At 45.3% G+C, this 22,286-nt stretch overlaps 2 long non-coding RNA genes across 8 annotated transcripts in view; one reads left to right on the forward strand and one right to left on the reverse strand.

Annotated features, from left to right (window-relative positions):
* Positions 1–22,286, forward strand: part of LOC138922972 (uncharacterized) — a 177,401-nt gene that overhangs the window by 128,366 nt on the left and 26,749 nt on the right. For 3 of the 7 annotated variants that reach the window (XR_011436090.1, XR_011436084.1, XR_011436086.1), the window contains exons 5-6: positions 1,197–1,291; positions 10,496–10,764. This is a non-coding gene — a long non-coding RNA (uncharacterized lncRNA). Of the gene's footprint in view, positions 1–1,196; positions 1,292–1,434; positions 1,641–5,582; positions 5,789–10,492; positions 10,765–22,286 lie in introns of all 7 variants that reach the window. The other 4 variants (XR_011436085.1, XR_011436087.1, XR_011436089.1 and 1 more) reach the window with 4 other exon arrangements.
* On the reverse strand, positions 490–22,101 carry LOC138922973 (uncharacterized). Its single transcript, XR_011436091.1, has 6 exons — positions 21,863–22,101; positions 17,682–17,727; positions 17,026–17,086; positions 11,574–11,783; positions 4,265–7,554; positions 490–688 (listed from the first exon to the last, which is right to left on the reverse strand). It is a non-coding gene; the product is annotated as an uncharacterized lncRNA (long non-coding RNA).

Genomic DNA, 22,286 nt, shown 5'->3' on the forward strand with positions numbered 1-22,286 from the left:
GGTTTTAGTAATATCCCCAAAAGGACACAAAGTGAATAACCACAGAACAGTGACTTTCCTGGAACCCCTTGAAACTGGCCTGGACCCCTCTCCCTCTAGCATACTTGGCGAGTTCACTCATTCCATCATCTGGTTTGCAGACCTGCACAGGGTGGGCTCTTCTCTTCTCGCAGATTGCAGCTCAGATACCCTGAGGCCTTCCCTGGTGACCTTATCTACAACAGCATCCCCTCCCCAAGGCTCTATCACATTCCTGTGTTTATGGACTCCACAGAGCTTAGTGCCACCTGAAGTTATCTGTTTATGTGAAGTTGTGTGTCTTTGTGTTTGTTGTCTGTCTGCACCATTCAGGAAGGTCATCACTATGAAAATAGCAGTCTTGCCTGGGTTGTTCATTGCTGTGTCCATCCTCTTTGTTGAAAGCACCTGTCATTACAGTAGGCACTCAATAATGCTTGTTGAGAGAATGACAAAGACAGACCCTGTAAATACTGTTACTCACACGTCATTTTCTTTGCCTTTTCATCTCTTTCTGGATTTTCTGGCCATAGTCACACATACAGTCAGTTATTCTCAATTACGCTGGAGCTAATGATCCAGGCTGTGGATGGCCCAGGTCCTTGGCTTCCTTCCCTCTCTGGCTTCCTCTCCTCTGGAGATTCCTCCAGATCTTTCGGTCTTTTCTGGCCTTAGTTGAGAGGGGTCGAGGGGAGAGTAGGGCAATGAAAGTCCTATTAGACAATTTTGCAAGTTCTAAGAGCTTTTGACAGGTACAAAGTTGAAATTATTGATCTTAAGATTTATTTTTTACCTTATTTGTGGATTTAAAAAAATGCCTCTGTTTTATATATGCAGTACAGTGAAAAGTGCTTTGAAGAAGTTAAAAGCACTGTATAAATGTAAGAGAGAATTATGTATGCATGTAGTCCCATTAACCTTGGTAATTGAGACTTGGTTGTAGATTTAAAATAGAATTAGTTTTGATAGAACAGTAGCTCACACTTTTCTAATGGGTAGAGCCAGACAAGGCTTAGAAAACGTGCCTTTGGTAGATTTTATTTTTGAGCCATCACATCAAGACAAAGCTTACAATCCCTTCAGAGGCTAAAAGGGTGGCAGTAGTGGTGATTTCTCATCAACAAGTCAGAATAGGCAAATGGTCTTAAATGATTGAATTTTCTTGCTTCAAATTTCAGGACAATGAGAATACAGTTTCCTCCGAAAAAATCTTAGGCTGATCTTGGAAGAAAGACCCCCTGGATCATCTAAAAATAAAGTTTTCTATTTAAAGGTTGGTTTTAATGCTCGTTATAGCCCTATGTGCTACCAGAAAATGGTTTGCCTTTTTGTTTTAAACATAAGGAATCAATGTAATGCCTTATGCCTGATAACCTGTGCTGTTGTATTTGGTCCTCCCTACAACTCTGTCCATAGATATTATTGTTGCCACTTTATAGATGAAAAAACGGAAGCAAAACCATTAAGTGCCTTCCCCAAGGTCTTAAAAGAAGTCACCAAGAAGGTGGTGTGGCTCAAGTCTCCTGACTCCAGTTTACTATTCCCCACAATAATGTTGGAAAACCACATTGGGACGGGAAGACTCATTCCAAGTACTGCTGTCACACCAGCAAGCTTCAAAGGTCAGGCAGATATTTTACTTTCCGGTTAAATTGGCCACGTTTGCTCAGTGTGTACTATATCCCAGGCCCTGTGCTTTGCCCTGGGAGGATTCAGAGAAAGTAAAAGACGGATTAGACTTTCCTGGCTCTTACAAGCTGGTGGGAATGGGAGACACATACATACAAACATGGAAGGGCAAGGGGGACAGTGCACTGAGAGAGATACACAGCTCTGTGGGAGCAGGGGAGGAGCACTCTCTGAACACGTTCCAGGAAAGGGGTCACCTTCCATGCCAAGATGAACTTTGCATGAATAAAGATTTAAGTGAGGACAGATTGAGAAGAGTGAAGAGGGGAATGGGGTGTCGACCAAATTTCATCTACCTGCAATTTTACCTACTCAAATTTTATCTACCACGGCAAGAAGTTAGTGTCTAATATTTTAAAATTACTTTTAAATACAAGTATTTGCATATTAGTTATAGAAATAGAGGTAAACACCAGAACAACTATGATAGAAACGGCTCAAGTGGTTTCCATGGGGAATGGAACTGGGGGGATAGGAAGGATTGGGGTTGTGAGGTTGGGGAGGGCCTGCCGTGGTTCTTTATAAAGCCTTCAGTACTATTTGGTTTTGAAGGCACAGGTATGGATTCCTTAGATAAATATTAATTTTTCAGTGAGCCTTAAAGAATGAGTAAGGTTTCTCCAAGGAGAGGGAGGAGGTGGGTATTTCTAGCAGAGGACCCAACATTAACAGAGAGAGGTGGCAGGAGAGCAGAGGGAAGAGCAGGTAACCCATTAGGATGACTGTGGAACACACCTCCCTGCGTGGGGACACATGAGCTGGTGCTTGATTGCAGAAGGCCTTGGATAGAAGGGCGCGCACAGACACACACACACACTCATGTGGTTGTCGGCAGGAAAGCAATAAAGGGTATTGGGCAAAGGGGTGATATGCTCAGAACTGAGCTTTACGTACAGCAGTGGTTCTCACCTTGGAGATTACCTTGCTTGTTAAAATTGCTGGGCCCCACATCAAAGTTTCTTCTTGAGTAGGTCCAGAGTGAGGCCCGAGAATCTGCATTTCTAATAAGTTCCCAGGCAATGCTAATGCTGCTGGTCTGGGAACCACAATTTGAGAAGCAATAATAGAGTAATCTAGCAACGAGGAGAAGTCGAGACTAGAGTAGTGGGAGAATGACGGTCAAGGGACTGTTCCACTAGGACAGAGCAGAAGGAATGGGGCCCTGATGGGGAGTGATGGTGAGAAAGTCCAGAACAGCAACCAGGAGAGCAGACTGACTGCTTCAAAGGGTAGAGGACCATTGGGCCATGTTCTGGGTCACACCAAATCACAAATCACTGTTAAATCTCCAGTGCTTGGGTCAAGTATGCCAAGAAGCACCTGAAATTCATTTTTAAAGCAGCAATCCTGTCTAGAAATTAAGCTGTGAGTTTTACCTTACTTTCCCTTTCTTCCCCATCTCTAACCTCATTCTAGTGCAATTTAGGTTACAACAGCATCTTCCAGGGAGAGCATTCATATCTGCACGTGGTCAGAAAGTGTATCTGCCTGTCTATATAAAATAGTACTATAGCTGGTTTCCTTATTATTTCATGTTAGAACATCCCTGTAGCTAAATGGTGTTCAAAGTAAACATGGAGAACAGAAAGCATCCATCTCTACCTAGTGGGGCAAAAAATGACTGAATTCCCATACCATATAAATACCCCCTGAAAACACAGAGGAATCCTTGATCCACCCAGCATTCACTGAGTATCTGCCTCGTGGCAAGCACTGCGGATGTGCTTGGATACAAAGATAAATAAAACGTGGGCCCACTCCCAGCAGTTCAACATGTAGCAGTCTTTGTCCCATGCTCTTAAATCTTGCTAAGGATTGGGTTTTGTTTGTAATAGAAATTCTAAAGCAGGGACAGAAGAAGTTATCTTTCCTAAATTGCCCACCTCTGTTGTCTAATTATTCCACTGAGGGAAACACTTGGTCCTGGGTTACTTCGCTGAGCTCAGATATGTTTTGCTGACACACAGAGTCTGGGCAGCATCCAGCCCCCCGTTTACTCCCTGGTCTTTAAGTCTAGTAAGTATTTTATCATTTACACCTTTCGATGTCCAAAGAGAGTGCTGCTCGGGGTTTAAAACATGCAATTTCCTTTACTACCTCCCCAAATAACGGGGTCATTTCAGGACCAGGACAGTTTGGCACTGGGACGTGTTTCCCAGAAGTGCTAATAGTTCGAGAGAGGAGCAAGTGTCTTCACATCTGCAGGTCTGGGTGCCGAACTTTCTACTGTCGGTGAGAATCATGTCCCAGTGAAAATGTAGAAGTGAACCAACCCTCAAAGGGATAAGGTGACAGGGAGTGGTGTTTACTTGAGTCAGAGAGTAACTGAAAATGACTTCTGCAGCTGGAATAAAACAAAGGGTTGAAGGTCAACTTCCTCTTTGATTTTGGCTAGTCAGCAGTTCAAGCAGCCTTTTCAAATGTTTCGTGTCTGCTGACTTGTCCAACTCTATAAAAGACCCCACATCTTGCACCAACCTGTACCTCTTGGGCACTGGAGTGAAACAAAAGGAAAAGTGTTCCATCTTATTAGAATTAATGAAGTCATGCCACTCACATCCGTCCATGTTACTCCACTTTGGTCACCACCATTGTGGTCCATGCTGACATCATTTCTCTCGTAGATTACTGCAGTGGCCTTCTCACTGGTCTCTCACATCCTGTTTGCCCCATCCAAAGCATTCTTCACATTAAATCACTGTAATTCATTAATTCACAGTATTAATTCACAGTAATCTTTTGGAAACTCAAATAATACAACTAAAATCTGAATACCCTACACATATAATTAATAAATCCTAACTTAAAAATTTCCCCTGGCTCCCCATTACTCCAAAGACTTAACTAGTTGATTTGGCCCAGAGAACTCTGCTTAATCTGTGCCTCCCACGCTTTTCCCTCTTCTTGTTGCATCACATTCCTCCCTCCTCACTCTCTCTGCTCTCATCACCCAGATTCCTCTGCCTGGAACACTTCTCCCTCCCTGCTTTGCCAAGTTGTCTCCTACTCACCTTTTACCTCTTAAGCCTTATCAGCTCCTGAGGGATGGGTGAGGAAGACCCTCTTCTCCTTGGTTAGGCCCAATCCCCATGTTTTAAACTCCCTTGGCACCGACAACCAGCTCATGAACCCTTCATAGAATGTAACATGGGACATTTACACAATCTTGTATGATTAATTTCTGCCTGATCTCCCCTCTAGACTGTAAGATCCATGAAGGCAGAGACTACCTTTTTGCTTACCATTGTATTCCAGAGCCTGGCATAGTGTCTGGCACATGTTAGGTACTAAATAAATTCATTCTGAAGGAAGGAAGAATGAATGAGTGGTAAATTGATACTTCTAAAATAATAAAGAGGAGGCCTAGCATTTTAAATGAGTGATAATAATGGGTAGCACATATTAAACTTCTAGTGTTAGGTAAACACTGTTCAAAACTCTTTACTCATTCATTCCAGTTCCGAGGACCAACCCTATCAGTACACGTCAGTATCTGCGCATAATAGATGAGATCTGAGACTCAGGCTACTTGTGCAAGGCCAGGCAGCCAGTGTAAGGTGAAGCCTTAACAGTTGTCAATATTGTTACTCTATTTATTACTATTCTCACCTTGGTGGAGTTCCTAAGAGTGCCATCGTCAAAGGGGGTGGTGTTGGGCAGGCACAGCCCTGCCCCCAGGCCTCTGAGCGCCTTCTAAGGCTGGGCCTGGAGTGAGAGTTTGGGGGCCCAGGGGCTGTGAGGGCCTGCCCACCGTAATGGAAATGGCAGATGGAGGAAAGGATCCTTCAGGCTGGGCAGTGGGGAAGGTCACTCAGGCATCCAGAAACCTTCCTCAGAACCTGTCTTTGAATTAAATCTCAACTCATATCTTCCAGAAGCCTGAGGTGAGATGTCTGGCCATGTTGCTGGTGCCGTCGCCCTCAAGAAGCCAAACAGGCTCTCAGAGTCTCTCAGGCCCTGCCCCAAGACGTGGCCCCGCCCCAGAGCATGCTGGGCAGGACCTCCCCATAATTCCCTCCCATTGCCAATGTCTTCCTCCGGAGCATTCTGAGCTCTGCTTGGTGTTTCCAGCTGTGATGAGGTAAATGTAGTCTTGGTCCTCTGGAAAAGTAGATAATTAAGGCAGATAGTCCACACATGTGAAAGTGTTGTGACTTGGAAAGGGCGGGCAGATCCCAGGTGGGGAGGATTAAGGAAAGCATTGAGGGAAACCTTTCAGTATGGTGGGAAGGAAGGAGGAAAGAAGAGATGGAGGATCTCATTTTGGTTTTGGTTTTGTTTTGTTTTGAAGTTTTTATGAAGAAAAGTTCCCATCTGATGACTTCTCTGTTTCCCTCTGGTGGTCCAGCACATATGATCAATGAGCGAGGAGTGTGGACAAGGTGTAGGAAAGTGAAATTGTTTTGAGATCTTAGGCAAGCGAGTTGACTGAGAAAACAATCACAGAAGCTCCCCCGAGACAGGGCCTCTGTTTGTTGCCTCCACTGGGTGTCCCAAGTGCTTGAAAGAGCGTCTGGCACATGGTAACACAGGAGGAATGACTGGATTCTGAGGCAGTGGTGGAGCTGAGCAACAAATGTAGAACAGAAGTTTATGGGGCACAAACACACTTGTGTGATTTTATCCAAGAGGAAGCAGGCCCTTACTTGAAGGCAGTTCTAAAAAAGGCAGAGTTGGATTTTGCTAGACAGGACGAATGAAAGAAGGGGGTAGGCTGTTTAGAGCAGAGCAGTATATTTAGGTTTAGGATTAAGTGATGCCCCATGAAGTTTTCCTTGGAGAGGGAGGAAATGAAGACAAAGGTTGTCAGGTGAGCAGGGGAAAGTATAGAGTGGCTTGTAGTTCCTGAATAGGTTGAGGAATTAGCATGCTGAGGGCATAGGCTGAGAGGATAAAGGGTGGAATGTCAGACTGTATTTTTTCAGAACACACAAGTGTTGCTGGTGATAAGTTCTAGGATATGGCCGTAACTGAACTGGAATGAAGGTAAAGGACTCTAAGATGAGAAGGAGCAGACAGTGAGAGATCAGATCATTGGATGGTCTATCCGCATGGATGTTGGGGCCTCTGATTGATTCCTTCCACTTTGAGTTCCTTTCCTGTCCTCCACAGAATTGGCATTTCCTCTAACTCTAACCTTCAGTCCATGGCATGACTCTGGACAAGAAGGCAGAAATGGGGTGGTGAGAGAGAGGGCTGAAGCAGACATCCGTTTTGTTTTTGTTTTTATTTTGACACTCAGCATTCACTCACCTTCTAAAAATAGTCCTTCTTTTGCCCTCTGGGGATCTAACCCCGTTGTCAGTTTCAGTCCATGTCAAGTGGAGTTGTTTATCACTAACGCTCTTACTTTAAAGGAGGGCATTGAAGTCAGGCTTGGCCAAAAAGATTGGTCCATGCTTTTGGCAACAGCATTTGGTCAGGGATGGGCATGTGACCCAACTGGAGACAATAAGGCACAGTGGGACTTTTGAAGGGACTAGTGGGAGAAACAACCCATTTTTAGCTGTGCTTTTAGTTTGGAAGATGTAGCTACGAACTTGCCAGACAGACTTACAAGGTAGCCAGTCCAGAATCTAGAGCAGAGAAATGGATAGAAACTGAAACTTGATGACATCAGCTGAGCCCCAATATGAATCCTCCTGCCTGAGGGCAGCCTTACTCCCAGACCTTTTTCAGGTGCCTGAGTCAACAGATCCTGTTTTTAAAGTCAGTTGAATTGTACTTGCCATCATTTACATCCAAACAATCCCTCACAGCGTAAGGGGGCGCTCCATCCCTGGCTCCCTCTTCTGTGCTAGCACTCTGAATATGTATTACCTTCTCTGTCCTTCAGGTCGTGCCCTTCTATAAAAGAGGGTAAAGAAACCTACTTCAAAGCATTGTAAAGTTTAAATGGGATAATATACATAAAAAGCATAAATTTGTTTCACAACATTGAAGTACAATAAGCAGTACTTAATTTTTCTAAATTAAATTAAATCTGGCTCGAAGACCCCATTTTAAAGGGTAGGAAGATATACAATAGTAGTCATTAATGGGAGCTTTTTGCCTATTTAGTTAAGTATTCACCATCAAATATGTAGGTAAGAGCCTGTGATCTTGAGTCCATCTTGGTTGCCCCTGGGATTTTCATTGCCCAAGCCCTTCAGGCCCATTGAAAGGCCAGTGGCTGCACAGCCTCTGTGCTAAGTGTGAGCAATGCCATGTCTTGCGACAGCTCTCAAGATGATGGGGCTTGATGATTAGTCATCTCAGCATCATCACTTCATCCCTTAAAACATTGTGCTGTCTCCTAGAGGACTTCCTCACAGAACCCGTCCACCTAAGGGACTCGTCTCTGCATCCTGATTCTCAGGGTCTTGGAGCCACTGCTACCTTTAGGCAACTCTCCTTCTCTCACCCCAGCACTTGTGTCAACCCCTATCTCCTCTCTCCTTGGAGCAGCCAGCTAAAGTCTCCTCCCACATGAGGGTCTGGACAGGACTGTACAACAGGTATCTCACAACTTCTGCTTGGGTTCAGGAAACATGAAAGCCATTAGTAACTCCTGAACCCAGAAGCCCAGAACTTCCTGTAAGACAAATGAGGAAAGGTAACTTTTATTCCTTCTGGAGTCCCCTCAGGTGGAGGGTAGAAACAGCATTATCCTGTTTCAAATGAAGGTTGCCTCAAGCTGGGCAAGAATCCCTGCAAAGGAAAATTACCTACTCTTGTCAGCCCAACCCTCTCCCACAGTGAAGCATTGCTAAACTTGCATAATACTCAGTTCCTTCTCTACCTCCTGGCCCCCATAGAAGGAAGGAACAGACCCCGAGTCTCCTGGGAGAGACAGGGAGGCAGCCTCCACAAGTCTCTGAGCTTCCACTTGGCCTCCCTAAGGAAGACCAAACGTGTCCTTGTGACCCCAGGAAAATAGCCTAATTTAGGCTCTGATCCAGGGCCAATGGAAGTTCCAGAGGAAAGGCCTCAAGAGGAGCCCCGGGGCCAGCCCCGTGGCCAAGTGGTTAAGTTCGCACGCTCCGCATTGGCGGCCCAGGGTTTCACTGGTTCGGATCCTGGGTGTGGACATGGCACTGCTCATCAGGCCACGTTGAGGCGGCGTCCCACATGCCACAACTAGAGGGACCCACAACTGAAATATACAACTATGTACTGAGGGGATTTGGGGAGAAAAAAAGAAGAAGATTGGCAACAGTTGTTAGCTCAGGTGCCAATCTTTAAAAAAAAAAAAAGAGAGAGAGAGAAGAGCCCCTTCTCATAGCCTTGGCCCCTTCATTGTGGCTGCAGATTAGGGCACAGTTCTGAGTGTTAATCCATGTGAAGGCTGCCTCAAGAAAGCTGATTCCCTTAGGCAGCACCTGGTACCAGAGAAATTCACAGTACCTGAAGCTGGGATCTGGGGTTCCCATACCCAAGCCACATCAAGGTACCAGTCAATTCATGCATTTTATTGGCCCTGACATTAGGTTTGGAGTGTGGGCTTGAGGGTATAAAAATTCAGGTAACCCATTCCCATCACATTCTATGTCACTGAAAATTCTTCAGGCGCCACAGAATATCATGTAAATGAGACCCCCACCCCCCACGCCCCCCAAGCTACACAGCACTGATCTCTGGGTATAAGCAGCAAGCCCATGAAATCCGTTTGTAGAGAAATTCATCCTCATCTCTCCAGTCACTGTTCAGCTAATACGTTTTCCTTCTTTTGGTAAGAGTCCTGCTTTCCCATAGGAACTGGAATCTGGGAAAAAGGAAAACAGTACTAGAAGCAGAACAAGAGTGTGGGATCACTCCTGGGTGGTACTGTCACATCATTTGGACAGTTCACTGCCTAGATGTGCTGAGTGTGCAAATTCTGTCTCGTTGCCTCATCCAGTGTTTCTCTGAATAGAAGCAAATATCTGGGCACCAGGTATGACTTGTTTTGTGACCCCAGCCAGTAAGTCAGCCCTTTTGAGCCACCACCTCTCCCTTGGTTAGAAGCTCTTTGGCAATGGGTTCATGGAAAACATCCCAGAATGGGAGCTGCATGCTGAATTCCCTAGTACTGGCTTTGCCATCGATTGTGTGATTCATCCTCTCTGATGTTCAAGCTGTGAGAAGCAAATTTGAAATGATGGATGTGCTATATTAAATATATCAATAAGAGCAGAAGTTAAACCTTGCAAGCTGTAGGGTTTGCTTCCTCTATAAGCCTGGCTATCTCTATGGGAACTGAAGGTTGCTTCTTTAGGCCTATAGTCGGGGAACTAGAGCAGAGTGGAGATACGGTGGCGGAGTGAGGATGAGCCGTCTTGCACCTAATTTTTCCTCCCCTCTAAGTCTGAATACTGGCAGTGGTGAGGCAGGTGGTTCTAAGGGCTCCTTTCACTTTACCGTTCATGATGACCCCACACCGCCTTTACCTCCATGCCACCTTTCCCTCCTTTGGATGCTTCAATCTCTTTGATGTTTTTCTTACCAGACGTTACTCCGCTTAGCCATTAAACAGCTTTAACTTTGATGACGTGGATATGGATGAGCACAAGGATCCACTTGGTCCCTTTGGTCACTTTTGCTTCAGTGAAGTCAGTGGGATGTCCAAGAAGAAACCCTTGTGTTAGGAAGGGTTCTAAGAAGGTTCCAAAGATCCCTTCTTTTGCTAGTCACACCCTTGTATAAACTGCTCCCCTTGAGTGTAAGCTGGACCTCATGATTTGCTTCTGACTAATAGGATAAGGGAAAGGTGATGGCATATCATTTCCCTCATTAGTTTACAAGATTGTGACTTGTGTCTTGCTAGCAGACTCTCTCCTGGCTTTGATGAAGCAAGCTGCCATGTTGGAGAGGCCTACATGACAAGGAACTGAAGGTTGCCTCCGGCCAACTCCAGCCAACAGCCATCCAGGAATTGGGGCTCTCAGTCCAACAGGCCTTGAGGAACTGCATCCAGCCAGCAGCTATAGAAGTGATCGAAGAAGTGTGTATTTCCCCAGGCAAGCCTTCAGCTGAGACCCCAGCCCCAGCTGACACCTTAATTGCAGCCTTGTGAGAGACCTCGAGCAGAGAACCCAGGTAGGCCTTGCCTAGATTCCTCACCAACAGAAACTATGAATTAATAAATACTTGGTTTTTTAAGCCACTAACTTTTGGGGTATTTGTTATATAGTAACTAACACACCCCTAAATTACTGTAACCTTGGTGTAAGATGTAGCATGGCTGGGAAGGCAGGCACCAAATGAGACGACAACCTCCTTGACAACATTCCTGGAGATACTGTCTTCAATCTCGAAGACTATCCCCAATTCTCTTAGCTGCAGTGGTATCATTGTGCTCCCCCCAGCCCTGATTAGTCTCCAGGAGGTGAGGCCTAGGTAAGGTAGTGCTGGGTGGAATGGATGGCCAGGATGTGGGGTGTTAATCTGTCTGGAAGGGACATTGTGAGCTCGAAGTGACCCTCAGGGATCATGAGGAGTGATGATAAGGTCATTCTTTCCCTCCTCATTCTTTCCTTCCTTTTCCACTCACTCCACCATTCCTTTTTCCCTACTTGTTTTCTCCTTTTGCCCCAAATTCTGGGTGGCTGCCCGACGACCATTCCTACAAATGATAGCCAGGTGATCTCTTGGTCTTGCAATAATTCTACCAAGCTGGGCATCCTGAGGAAGTTTCCCTCGGGAGCGGCTCTTCCCATTCCTTGAGGTGTCCTCACATGCAGGGAGACCTCATTGTCGAGCTCAGAATGTGCCTTCCAGACAGATTAACACCCCACATATAACAGATTCTTCGGCGGGACCCACCCAGTTCCTGGACCCTGCCCTGGCCACTCCAGTGTCCACAATCGCAAAACCCATCCATACACACACCTGCACTGACTGCTCACCTGTGAGATACTCAGGAATCAGCAACTTTTTCTAAATGAAGGTAAGTTACCGTTTTCAGGAAAATATTCATCTCTCTGGTCCTTTTCAGAGCTGCGAGTTCTCTCCTCCCTTCCGCTCCAGGAAGGGTAGAGGAAGGGGAAGGGTGGACTGCTCCCCATTTTCGTTAGGGTCAGCTGAGGCGTGGGGACGCGGCCCACCACCCAGACTTCCTGAGGGAGAGAAAGGCTCTTAGGAGCAGGTGACATTCATTCCTCACCAAGAGATCCAAGAGCAACATTTCCCCCTGCCACTCACCTCAGGGCCTAAACACCCCCACACTTCCAATTCCAAAACTTTCTGAGGCAACAAGGGGAAATTCTGGCTGTATCCTTCCAGAGGAACGCATCCCACCCTGCAGCTGTGTATAGTTCAGGATAGTGAGGGAGCAGATGGAAAGACAAGTTGAGCCAAGTTCTGGACTTGAAGGGTTTTTCTCATTTTGAAAAGACCCGGAAGTTTTTAGAGTAAACTTTTTGTACTTTTTATGAAAAAGTAAAGTGTTTTAAGTACAGGACATCTGAGTAAGGTCAAATACAGGACCCAAGATAAAACTGAGAAAGCCACTGTCAGGCCCCCTGCAAGGGACTGGTCATCTTGCAGAAACCGAAAGAGGAAATCAGTCAGAGCTGACTTCCCTCCTTCCTTTCCCTGAGCATAAGCGCTGGGAACCCCAAACCCACTCCCCCAAAGCACCACACAGAGAACACTACTCTCTCCTAGCAGAAACATTTCTTGAGGACGATCAGTATCCTTAGTTGTGCTAACCATGGTTCTCATCAGAGGATGTGTTCTCGTGAAAACTAAAATGCTTTCTCAACAAGGACTGAATGATTTCTTTGGGGATATTTTTCCTCCCTGGAAGTGTTGGAGAAGCATTTCCTGTTTGAATAGAAGAGTCAGATCTCTGAACACAGTGCTTTCATTAGAGGTGAGGGTAGCCGGAGGGACGTGGCATACATCATGCATGCAGGTGGGTCTTGGATAGGGCACAGACTCCCTGTAGGGTGAGGAAGGGGGTTGACTCTGGCATAAATGCTGGTCCTTGAAGGCCACAACTTTCCAGGGCTGTCTGATCCTGTCTCTTTTCTGTCTAACCCTTGTACGAAAACTCTTGTCAGGAGGGACAGCATCTTGGCTGCAGGATGTGGTCCTTGCCCATTCCCCTGGCTGTGGGTCAGAGAGAGCCCTGTAGTTGGAGGGATGCCCCTCGTCAGGCTCTACCTGGGCCTGCAGTTCCCCCTTCTGCTGACTTAACTCTGCAGCCTCAGGTTCGTATCTACATGCCAGTTTCTCCTCTAGGATCTTCCCGATGGCTGCCATGAGCTCATGAGCTTCAGGAAGCCCACAGCTCACGAGAGCTTCACTTTGAGCTGGGTCTCAGAGCGGTGCAAAGGTTGACGTGAACTTGGCTTTTTGCTGGGGACTTTCCTGCCCTGTGATTTTTTTCTTGGAATTAATCCACTGAAAAAACTGCCTCATTATTTTTCTGAAGTAACTTTCAGGAGGAAACTGTTCATTCTGTGATAGATACGGGGAAGTGCCCTGTAATTCTCTGTCCTCAATAGAGTGGCTCTTCTTTCTGGCTTTAGACGTCCCAACTCCTGAATCCTCGCTTCCACATTCTCCTGCTCTGGAGTCCAGAGGTCTCACTGTCTTTGCAGCTGGTGGGAAGTTCCTATCCTGGCATTTCCATGAGACATGCTTAGAGGCCCAGGGTTCCCGCCAATCCCCATTGTCCTCCAAGTGGACTTGCAGCACCTGGGAAGCTCCCATGTCCCCACTGGAGACGCTCTGGGACTGAGTCAGTGAGGAGTCGAAGGCAAGCTATCTGAAGTAAGGGATATGTCAGCGGGAGAGCCTTTAGGCTGGCTATGTTCCTTGCTCTTCAATTGAAACTTCAACTCGGTAGGGAGCTGTTTTTTAATGTCTGATGGTTTGGAATCTTGGGGAACTGGTATTTTTGGTGAGTGGCATTCACTGGTCAGGGTAGTTTCTACTTTGCTCACATTGATATTTACCATTTGGGAGCTTCCCAGCTTGTTGGTTGTCAAGATGTCACAAGATTGTGATGTAAGAACGCACAGCTCCTCAGCCTTGAATATCTCCCTGAAGTTCATGGTGGACGTGGAAAAATGTTTTCAATTCTTCTCCACTATCTTTTGGCCCTGAATCATGTCCTCTCTATCACTGGAACTCACATTCTCATCCCTTGGCACATGTCCAGCCCCAGCTTGCCTTGTGGGCACCTCTCAGCTGCATCTGTTATTGTCTAGTGCAGTCTTACTGTGACTCACTTTGTCTATAAAGCTGTGTGTGAGGATCTCTGAAGTCTGTCTGCCATGCTCGATTGCCTGGATGTCCTTGGCAAGCTCCCGGTCGATATCAGAGTGGGATGGTTTTAGGGCCCCCTGTCCTTCGTTGCCCACAGATGAGGTAGCAGGGAGTGGAAGATCCAGGATGGGGACTGAATTCGTTGTTTTCACCTTATTTCCCTGAAAACTTTTAGAGCTTCCCTCAGGGGGCTTGGAAACCTCAGCTTTGGAATCCACCCCAGAAATATAGGTGGCTGAGGAGAGAAAGTCAAATTGGGGAAGAGGCCATGTTTTGGCTTCTCTCAACTTATAGGATTTTATGGATTCAAGAACTTTGAGGGGTAGGCCCCACCTCTGACTCACACGAAACCTTATAATATGGGCTTCTAGCACCTGTCGGGTGTTGGGATCCAGAAAAGAAAGCTCTGGAGTGGTCATCTGGGGGTGGACCCCACCTACTGTTATGTTTTTCAGATTTCTGTTTTCCATATTGTTCTGGGAACTCCCAGAAGGAGGGGATGGGTTGTCCTCAGCCAGCCATGAATGACACACCCCAAGGGGGCTCCTCCCCGCAGTGATCTGCCAAAACTTCTGGCTTAGATGTAATCTAAGAATGGTTTTCATTTCATTCTGGTCTGTGTCCTTCCTTGAGACATTTAAGAGTTCATTCCCTGAGTAATTCCTTGAGTGACACACACAGCTACTTTTTGTCTCTGAGGCAGCCCTCAGACTCTTTAGTAGGTAGCATTCTGAGACCCTTGGAGGACTATCTTCTGGGCTCTTCTCTAGGATACATCCAAGATTCCTCTTCATGTCCTGCCTTAGTGGAAACTTTGTTGAGATCGTCTCATGGAAGCTTCCTGGGAAACTCAATTCAGTCTCTGCTCGATCCTTGCTACTCTGGCCCTGAAGCTGACGGAGCTGTGAGTGAGCATGTCTGCCTCTTTGCTGAGATGTTTCTGTGCATTTACACAGAGACTCTAGATTCCTACTGGCATGGAGGCAGCAGTGTGAGAATAGCCTCCTTGGAATGTGGAGCTCCATTTTATCCTGGGGTTCACTGGTGATATGAAAATGGCCAGGAAGGACAGAGACTGGTACATAGGCATGGGAGGACTGGCTGACCAAAGGAGGGGTGAGAGCTTGAGGACAAGTGGCTTCTTGAGATTTTTGGAATGCAGGGACTAAACCCCACAGACTTTCTTGTTGCTTCTGCAACATGTGCCATTTCAGGTGTTGATTTTCAGTTGAGATATGAGAGTCTGACTCAATCTGGGATCTATGGAAAGACACTCCATGGTGCCTAATCTGGGATGGAGAAGAAGATGGTAGGATTGAGAGTGGGGATTGAAGGTGGGCACGGGGCTGGACCTGAGTGAAAGGTGGGGGCTAGCATTGGGGGTTGGTCTGAGAGAAGGGTTGCAGATGTACATCGGGGAGGGGAGGAGGGTGAGAATGGGGAAGCGGTGGAGATTCTTGATCCCACATCTTGACTGCAGAAGCATTACAGATTCCATTGAATAAGACAAAATGAGACCCTAGTGGGGCACTACTACTAGAAACCAGGAGAGTGGCCACCAGGGACTCACTGTGCAGAGAGGGAAGACCCCAAAAGAGCTGGGTATATTTCTGCTGCAAGTTTTCTCCCAAAGTCTTGACATATAGTAGCTGTTGACAAATGCTCAGCTGCTCTGGTTTGCCTGTGATGTCCCAGCCAGTTTAGGGGGCTGTGGTGTCTTGTACGTCAAGTGGCTGCAATGAATTCCCTGAAGACATCCGTTGGTTTTCTGAGCACATTTGTTTTGAAAATAGTCCTTCCTCCTTTTCTTTCTTCTCTTATATCTGGAAATCCATTCTCTTTTTTATTTGTCTTGCCAAGAATGCCTGGCCGTTAAGGCCAAGGAAAGAATGGCTGCTGGCCTCCATGTGATTGGTAGCAGAGTCTCCCCAGAGACAGGTCTCTGGTAGACGGAGGGAAACTTGCTCTCGTTGAAAATCAGAGTGTGATAATGTGGGGAGGAACATGTTCTTGGCAGGAGCCTGACAACAAGAGAATTCTGAAATTGACAGACTTGAATGGTCAATGCCTCTGACTGTTGGGACATAAGTGGACAACCCACCAGGGCTATCTGGAGATGAGTTCTCTGGAACAGACTTCAATAAGATGGAAACCGATTTAGATTGAGTCACAGTTAAAGGGTGGTCTGTCGGTGGTGAGACAGGCTTGGTGGTGCGTGATGACAAGCCAGTGAATCAGTGGGATTCATTATCTGGGACAAATTTGGTAAGGGGTTAATATCTTGGGAAAGGGTGCGGTCAAGAGAGAAGATCGTATTCAGAGACAGAGTGGCCTCTGGTTGGAGAATAGGACCCGTTGCCTGGGTGTCATGTGGTAGGAGAGGGGGAAGGGCAAGGGGTTGGGGTGGGGAACGGTCTGCTGGGAAGTTGGACTCCAAGGGAGGAAAAGGCTTTGGTGGCATAGAGTCACCCGGTGGTGAGGGAGAAAGAAAGTCAGCTAAGGGTGTCGTTGGGTTAGGTGAGAGAACGGAGGGGGGCGGTGGGGAAGGGTCAGGTGGAGGGGATGGTGTTAGGTCTCCTGGAGGGACTTCTGAGAAGGCAGAGGACAGAGTGAATGATGACTCAGTCCCAGAAGCTGTGGAAGCCATAGAGGACACAGAGGCAGTATCATCTTCCAGGTCCTCCAGGAACAGCAGCCGATTGACCTCCATGGTTGTGTTATTACACACCTCACAGGAGGGGTCTGGACATAGCAGTTGACGAAAGCAGGTGGTATCGTGATACTGGCCCCGGGGACTGAAGGAGACAGGATATACATAGCTGCAGCCAGGACCAGAACAAATATATGGGGCCCTGGTCTGACAGAGGTAGGGGCACCCATTGCATAGTGTCCTTTCACATCCCCCCACTTCCTTGAGCTCACAATCTATGTTGTTTCCTTCTCCCTAAGACTTTCACAATATGGATTTCAAAATCAGAGGATTTTCCCTCCCTTATCAATCTCACGTTTCACTGAGGCCCTAGAAATTCTTAGACCCTGCTAAGAAGCGGGATACAGGAAAGAAGGATTGTGTTTAGTCACCTTTGCAGCAGAGAAAGCACCTTCCTTGCCTCCTCTGCTTCACTCTGGCAAGCTCTCCAACCTGGGAAACCAGGAAAGTGATGAAGACAGAAGCAAAGAGATATTTTAGGAGGCAGAGTAGAATGTCCTGTATGGTACCCTTGGTAGATTGGACTTGGAGAGCTCCAAGAATTGGGATTCAAGATCACATGGTTAATGATAATAATAAAGCTCACGTATGTATGTTGCTTTATCATTCACAGAGGGCTTTCATTCATATATGTATGTCATCCTATGTGAGGCTCAAAAACACCATGTGAGGAACATAGGTCACTGGTTACTTCAAGGAAGAATCTGATCATCCAGGAAGTCAAAGTACTTTCACAAGGTCAGGAGACAGAAGTTCTGACTCTTGACTTCTCATATGGCCACTTATTGGGAAACGCCCATTGCCCAGGTCCATCACTGCTTCATGCCCAGATGTGGGCAGAGCAGGAATCTGAGAAGTGTTTCAGATTCTGACTGCTTTCCCATGATCCTCTCCTCTGAGGGCTCTGTTTTCTGAGAGGGACTGTATCTAGTGACTGACATCCTCAGAGACCATGGACCTGGGACCTTATGGAAAGGACAGGAAGGGTCACCCTTGGAGAGCTCAGGTGGGATAGGTAGAACCTTACCACTTGGTGTTGCACCTTTTCTTCTCCTCTTGGCTCTGCCCTGACACTGAGAACAAAAAGAAAAGAATGAAGGGCTGGGACTCATTGGTCTCACTTCTCTGTTTAGGAAAGTCAGATATTTGTTATCCAAGAATAATATGACTCTCTATTTTAATTCCTATAATTTTGCATTCCTTCCTTTTATTAATTTTTAAAGGTGATAAAATACTTTGTTTTTCCTGCTTTGAAAACCTTGAAGGAGGATTTTTGGCTAGAGTCCACACTTGATGTTCTCAGTCAGAAGTCCTCTGCTCAAGGAGGGCATAGACTCTGAGGCCCACAGTCACATCTGTGCTTCCTCAGATAGGCCCCTGTATCCTGGGACAGAGCTCACACTCCAGTGTCTGCTCAGAGACTCAGCTCTGTTCTCCTGATCTGCCCAACACGAAGGAAGGCTTGGCAAGTGGCACCTGACATGGCAAGATGACTCATGATCAAGTGCTGGGAACGGTGTTCTCCTACACAGATCTGAAACGCTAAATAACTGAATCAGGACTACAGAATCACTGTTTGGGATTTTATTTGGGAACCTACCAGCACACCCAGATAGTCTGTGAGCTTTAAATGGAATCCTTAGTCCTCCCTGAAGCCCTAGTTCTGCCTGTTCTCTTCCCCTAAGAGAGCAATGGTCTGTCCTCTCCTCAGACTTCCCATTTTAGGTGTCTCTCTGGCCCAGCCAAACTCATTTAAAAATGTGAGAAAGGGAACAGGAAAATAAAGAATTATCCTTTGAGGAGCGACTTTTGGTTCCAGCTCCAACACTTAAAGATCTTGGGAGTCTTTACTACGGTCCTTAGGAGAAGCAAAAGCTGAGCAAACTGAAAATCAATGGCTTTTCTTGAAGTCACCAGACAATTGAGGTTGCAGGGCAAACTACTACCCCAAATCTTCAGAGAGGGTGAATGCAGAGAATCACAGTTAAGATCAGCTTACCTGGAGCAGAAGCCACTAGAGCCATAAACTGGTAGAAACACATAAAAGACACTGACAAACTGCTGAGGATGCATGTGGGCTAGCATGAAAGTGAGAAACTCCTGGAGGACCATTTAAGGGGAGGCCCCACCTACTCGTGAGTTTTACTTCCAGGAACCCTACTAAGTTCTCACAGTGAAGAACCATGAAGAAACTCTGATGTTTCTGGCACGGGAGGGTGGGGGAGAAAGGTTACCATTTTGAAAGGATTTTGAAATATCCCCTGAGTGTGCTCCGTAATAGAAGCCTCCTCAGCAGGGGAAAAGAGTACCAAGCCTTATCCCACGTGGGTGAAGGGCAATTACCCAACTGCAGCCCCCTGTAGCCTTCCTGTCTCATCTAAAGAGTTCAAAGAAAAGAAAAAAAAAAAGCTTAGAAACACTTGTGAAGGTCACAACCCAGGGACACAGGCCCACTAAAAGATTTAATTATATCCCCTCCCTTAACACCTTCCCACCGCGTCCCCAGGGCTGCAGTATAGTGATGGGATCATAGCTGAAAGAGTTGCAAGGCATAGGCTCTGTTTAAGGAGGAGATTTAGGGGAACCTAAAGACACAAGAAACACAAAAACAAGGGCACTAGAGGAAATTGAAGCCTCTGACATGCACAGCTACGGTAAATATTAAACACAGCCCAACACCTAGCCAGATGAGCATAAAACTTCACACTAAAGGTTTATTTATTTCAGTTCCTATTTCCTAATACAGCATGTCTGGCTTTCAACCAAAAATTACAAGGCATGCTAAAAGGCAAGAAAAAACAGTCTAAACAGACAAAGCAAGCATCAGATCCACATTCACATTGACACAGGTTTTGAAAGTATCACACATAGAATCCAAAATAACCATGATTAGTATGTTAAGGGCTCTGATGGAAAAAATAGATGGCACACAAGAACAGATGAGGAATGTCAACAGACAGAGGGAAATTCTAAGAAAGAATCAAAAAGGAATGTTAGAAACCAAAAACACTACAAGAAATGGAGAAGGCCTGTGATTGGCTCATCTGTAGATTGCATTCGGCCAAGGAAGGAATATGTGAGTTTGAATATATGTCAATAGAAACTTTGCAAACTGAAATGCACAGAGAAAAAGAAAAAAAATTTTAAAGCCCAGACTATCCAAGAACTGTGAGACAGTTTCAAAATATGTAGCATGTGTAATTGGCATACCAGAAGGAGAAAAGAGAAAGAACAGAGTAGAAAAATATTTGAAGTAATAATGTCCAAGGATGTTCCAAAATTAATGACAGGTTAACCATAGATTGTAGAAGCTCAGAAAAGACCCCAACAAGATAAGTACTAAAAAAGTCTATACTTGGACATATCGTCTTCAAACTGTAGGAAACCAAAAGATAAATCTTGAAAGAATCCAGAGGAAAATAAACACCCTACATCTAGAGGAACAAGGATGAGAATTGTGGGATTCTCATCATAAACCATGCAAGCAAGAAGAGAGTGGAGTGAAATATTTAAAGTGTTGAAAGAAGAAAAAACACCACCCACCTAGAATTTTATATCTAGTGAGATTATCATTCAAAAGTGAAGGAGAAATAAAACCTTTCTCAGACAAACAAAAACTGAGGGAATTCATCAGCAGCAGACCTGCTCTGCAATAAATATTTTTTAAAAGTTCCTCAGGGAGAAGGAAAAGGATAACTTGGATCTTCATTAAAAAGAGGAAGAGAAGGGGGTTGGCCCCGTGGCCGAGTGGTTAAGTTCGCGCGCTCTGCTGCAGGCGGCCCAGTGTTTCGTCGGTTCGAATCCTGGGTGCGGACATGGCACTGCTCATCAGACCACGCTGAGGCAGCGTCCCACATGCCACAACTAGAGGAACCCACAACGAAGAATACACAACTATGTACCGGGGGGCTTTGGGGAGAAAAAGGAAAAAATAAAATCTTTTAAAAAAAAAAAAGAGGAAGAGAAGGAATAAATTAAGGTAAAATGAAACTTTTATTTTTCTTATTCTCAATTGAGCTAATAATAATAGTGACAATGTATTGGGTGATTATAGTATATGGATAAGTGAAAGGAATGAAAACAATGTTACAGAGGACTTACATTACTTATAAACGTATATTACAAACTCTACAGCAACCACTGAAATTTTTTTTAAAGAACAATTGATATAGTAAGAGATGAGAGAAAATGGAATCATAGAAAATGCTTGTCTAAAACCAGAAAACGCAGAAAAAGAGAAGAAAAAAGAATAGATATAATGAATAGTAAACAGTTATAGACATTGTAGATATGAGTCCTACCGTATTTTAAAAAAATTGCTAAATATAAATCGTGTAAATTCACCAATTAAAAAACAGAGACTGTCAGTGAATAAAAAAACAAGACCCAATTAAATGTTGTATACAAAATGCCCACTTTAAAAATAAAGATACAGATAGATTACAAATAAAGACAGAGAAAAATGTACCCTGCTAACACTAACCAAAAGAAAACAGGAGTAACTATATTAATTTCAGACAAAGCAGACTTCAGAACAAGGAAAACTATCAGGGATAAAGAGGGGTATCACATAACCATAAAGGGTCCATGCTCCAACAAGACACACAGTCCTCAACATGTATACATCGAACAACATAGTGTCAAAATATGAGGCAAAAACTGGTAGAACTGCAAAGAGAAATAGTTGAATCCATTGTTATGTTTGGAGATTTCACCCTCTCTCTCAGAAATGGACAGATTCAGCAGGCAGAAAATCAGTGTAGATGCAGTTGACCTGAACAGCACCATCGGTCAACGTGATCTAATTGACATTTTGTAGAGTACTTCATCCGATAACACACATTCTTCTCAAACTCTCATGGAACATTCACCAAGACAGACCACGTTCTTGGCCACAAAACACACTTTAACAAACATAAATAGAGATTGTACAAAGTATGTTTTCAGACCATAATGGAATTAAACTAGGAATCAATTGCAGAAGGATAGCTGGAAATCCTAAAATGTTTGGAGATTAAACAACACGCTACTAAACACATTGGTCAAGGAAGAAGTCTCAAAGTATTTTAAACTAAATGAAAATTAAAATAGAACTTATTAAAATTTATAAGGTATAGCAAAAGCAGTACTTAGGGGGAAATTGATAGCGTTGAATGCATCTATTTGAAAAGAAAGATTTGATATTTCTGAGGGACCTGATTTACTTACCTGATTGATGTCTCTCTCTTTCCGAAATATTGGGAAACATGGACTCCTCTTTAGGTAGCAGAGTGACAGAAGAAGGAGCCCCACCCCACACAGGAAGGCAGGGATGGGAATACCTAGGAACTCAAGCTGGAGCTCAGCCGTGGTGCATTAACATTCCTCAGACAAAGAGGGTGATCTGCATCACCAGAAGTGCACTGCCACCTCAGGCAGCTGGGCGTTAAGAGTGCACATTCTAGACTAGAGTTCCAGGCCCGCATCACAGAGCTTTAGCATAGACACCGAAGGTTCTTGATGGTCGGGGAGGGGAAAACACAGAAGTGATGAACCCACAACCCTTCCCCCACCATCCAGGCCAGCAAATCAGTCCACCCCTCTGAGGCCCTTTAGATCCTTCCAACTTACCTTCCAACTCCACATATTCACC

This window comes from Equus caballus, unplaced genomic scaffold (assembly GCF_041296265.1).
Source record: "Equus caballus isolate H_3958 breed thoroughbred unplaced genomic scaffold, TB-T2T haplotype2-0000437, whole genome shotgun sequence".
Lineage (NCBI taxonomy): Eukaryota > Metazoa > Chordata > Mammalia > Perissodactyla > Equidae > Equus > Equus caballus.